Genomic DNA, 4,211 nt, shown 5'->3' with positions numbered 1-4,211 from the left:
TATGTGTGTGTGTGTGTGTGTGTGTGTGTGTGTGTGTGTGTGTGTACATTTTGAAGATCAAGATATTTTTGATCATGTGCACCTCATAAAATGTGTAGTTTAAAAAGCCATTTGTAATGTGAAATTAAATTGAATATATTCTTGTACATTAACAAATCAACAAATCAGGTAGCTGCTGAGGGAGTGCTGAGAAAAATCTGTCTTTATTGAAGATGTTGTCACTGGTAGGCTGCCCTGCTACAGTGGTTGGCCTGATAGCCAAGTGCACACACCGGCAGCAGTGCATTGACTTAGTGTGTCATCACCAAAAAGGGAGGGCATCAAGTTGAGGGAGGTGATGTTGGTGCATATGTTGGAGGAAAAAGTGATGATTCAGATATATGATTATATTTCACTGAATAAATTTACATTTTTTAAAGAATGAGGAGAATACTAGACTGATCTGGCAATTCTAGCTGTTTGATTCATCTTATGTTGAGTTACATCTTAAACATGATAAGCCAATACAATGCAGCTGTTTGTTTTTCTTCCAAGCAGGCTGTTCTTCTTTCCCCGTATGTCTAAGACATGATTTGTCTATTCTTCTGGTATTCAGTTTCTGCTTTCTCAATCTCTCTGATCATCATGGTGATGAGTCATGATGTTTATTATCTTGTCTCCATAATCTTGGTGATTAGAAAGGCTATAGACACACTATAAGGGTAAGTAATTCACAAGAGGATTTTACTGAAATTTTGTCCAGCCGTCTACAGAGACAGCTGTTTACTAGATGAAGAGTCTAAGCCACAGAAGAGAATCTGTAATCCTGATTGTGTATGTATTACAATTCTGTTGATAATTTTTTTCTTCTTTCTGGGACATGTATATTTAGACCATTACATTACAGAGGAAAGAAGGAAGGCTTCTTACCTAACAATCATTTTACAAATAACAACCCATGACTTATTAGCCTCAGGTGTTTTTCTGTTGTTGATTTTAGTGAACCAATAAAGCTAGGATACATTCCAGAATATCCATATTTGGTGACAAACAGGTATATTTCAAAAGTGACATTCTACACATTTCAAAGAATAAAATTCTGATTTTCTAGTTGGCCATTTTTTTTCACTGTACTATTTCTTCCTATAAATCTACAGTAACCAAGAATCAAGTGTCAACAGCATGCCTGCATATCATTATCTGAGTTGGAGCCCTAAGGGGCATGGTAAAACTTCAGCAATCTCCATAGCTCACTGAGCAATTCGCTAACATGAAGAGAAGTCACATTTCTGGTCCAGGCCTCATTAGGATGCTGACATCCACTCTGGCACCTTTGGTGACAAAGAAGGGGAATAATTAGCAGTGGGAGATCTCACCAAGTTTCACACATTAGGCAAACCCACAAGATCAAAAGCTATTTCACATAGTCACACAATTAAATTTGCTGTGAAGGGAAAAATGAGGCTTTATGAATGTAATGTTCTCCTTTTGATATTTGCTTAAAATATGTAAGAAAGGCTACAGGGTCAGTTTTTAAATATGATTTTTATCAAGAATTTTTCAGAAAATACAAAAATCTTTTAATGAAGCAAAAATCCAAAATCTCCTATTATACAGGCAAGGATGTGTCCATCTGTTCAACTGGGGATCGAACCTTGTGTTGGCATTTTATTTTGTTAAACTTAAAAAAGATTAAATTCCAAATTAATTAATAAAGGGACTTTGCCAAATTCCATATTACATCCTTAAGCAAATTCAGTAAAAACCTTAAAATGATATTTATACCATTTTCCAAGAAAATCTTCATTTCTTATGGGTTTGAATTATATAAAAATGATAAAATGTTTAGGAAAGAATATAGTTGTCTACATTTGTCTAAAATATAAAATATAAACTAAAAACATAGACATCCATGCACAAACAAGACAAATTTTCAAGATAGAATTTCATTTGAAATAGCTCACCCAAACACTAGGGTTAGTATAGATTATGATTTCATAATTCATGTCCATTTGAAAATTTCCTACTCTACCTTGAATGGACATGGCAGTCTTGATCATGAGGACCTTGATGCTGAGTTTGCATATTGATTTGAATAGCATAGTAGCCTACAGACAAGCTTCCCATAAAGAGATGAATGACTAGAATATCCATGTTTTGGGATGATTACAGAGATGACAGCTGCTTATAGGTTCTCAAATTACTCACAGAAAGAAGCAGTCTTTAAAAAAAAAACCTGACTAATTAACGATATGCTTATATGATGATATTTCCAAATTCAAAAGATTACAAAATCGTTAAATATAAATTTTATCAGTGTCAACACACAGAGTCACAAAATATGGTCAAAGACCAATTCTGTAATTCTACTTTTTTAAGCTTAAAAATGTAAGAATCAAATAGCTTATGATAGTAAACATTCTAACTGTGTTGTAAAATATACAGCTTAATGAAGTTTCTAATTAACATGCTATTATAATAGTTGAATGGGATAATCCATTTAAATATTTTGTACCTCATTTTGTAAGCAATAAATTCTCAATGTGTGTTAGATAATAATTTGTGTATTGCACAAACATAATCAACCATAAAAAGCTTGCCTCCAGATACTGAGCTGGGGTCAGATAAGCATGTACATTTTATTTATTCATATACATGTTTACTTGGCTTATGTGGCACAGAAGTCTCCATTTTTTATCTGACTGTCAAATCTTAAAGAATTGACAGTATATAGATTTTCCTTCCAAATTTTTATAAAGTGTGTTATTACACAAACTAAATGAGATTAACTACCTTTTCAAACTTAACATTAATTTGTACTAAAAACACAAGGAGCCGTTTCTTATGGCTACTCTGATATATACAGGATATCAGTACATGTGGTCATTACTGTGGCACAGAACACCAAAATCATTTCTTCTTACCTAACTTTAAGTCAGTGCTGATTATTTCCTAAATTTCTCATTCTTCTTCCACTAATCTTGGTTTCTGAAAACCATTTTATTTTTACTATCAACCTCTATGAAACAATTGTGCTTACTTTACCCATATGAATGAAAATATATGGTATTGTCTTTCTATTCATATTTTATTACACTTACATACTGACTCACAATTCCACTCAGATAGTAGAAAATGACAGGAAGTCATTTTTTGTTTTTTTTTATGCAGTTAAACATGATTTCATTGTGTATACGTATCATGTTTTTGTTTATTGGTTTATTAGCTCTGGACCAACCTGTGGGTCCTGCAAGGAGTGACATAGTAAATAAACTCTTTGAAAATATATCCAGGGATGGGATCTGAGTCATTTGGCTACCTTTGTTTTAGTATTTTGAGGAATATTCAGACTGTTTCTTACACTGACTGTACTAATTCTTACTCTTAGGCTCTTGAGATGGCATAGCACATAACTGTGCTTGCTGCTAAGCCTGAGAGTGTATGACCTCTGCAACTCATCAACTCTCTGAAGGAGAGAAGTGATGTCTGCAAATTATGTATTGACTAGGGTAATCTCCTACACACATATGCATGTGCGTGTGTGCACACACACACTCACATCAATAACTGTAATAATTCTCATTCCCATAAACAGTATATTTATCACATTTTTTCTTTCTCTACACCCCCACCACAAGAAACGATAAATATATAGCAGGTGTTCAATGAATAATATACTTTTATTTTGATAGTAACTATTCTAACAGGAGTGACGGTTTTGGTTCACATTTTGATGGATAATTTGATATGCTCTTATTATTCTTGAATCGTCAGGTTTTGCAGACGAAAACAAACAAACCATATGGTAGTACTTGCTTCCTGAAGGAAAAGAATATTTTTGTAAAATTTTGTAACTAAAATATAATAGCTTCTCCTTTGTAGGCTCATAAATATGTCACAACTTGATTAGTTATACATAATTTTGTTTCTTTCTTTATATGTATATATGTATCTCATCAGGTGAATATGCATGTTTGTACATGTGTGCACATGTATGTTCATGTGTCTAAAGGCCTCATGTGAACACCAGGTATCTTCTTCCGTTGTTTTCTATTTTGTAGATTCAGCAGTCTGTATTGCTGAGCCCAAAGCTTAATTGTCTTATTGCTTTAGTTGCAATTCACTGTGTCTGCCACCAAGCTAACTAGGCATTAATGTTTGTTCTCTGGAAATACATTTTGGGCCTCACACTTGTGCTGCAAAGGTGTTATCCACTGAGTTCTCTCTTTAGC

This window comes from Grammomys surdaster, unplaced genomic scaffold (genome assembly GCF_004785775.1).
Source record: "Grammomys surdaster isolate TR1022 unplaced genomic scaffold, NIH_TR_1.0 125776, whole genome shotgun sequence".
Taxonomy (NCBI): domain Eukaryota; kingdom Metazoa; phylum Chordata; class Mammalia; order Rodentia; family Muridae; genus Grammomys; species Grammomys surdaster.
The sequence above is the reverse complement of the archived record's forward strand: the minus strand, read 5'-3'. Positions refer to the sequence as shown.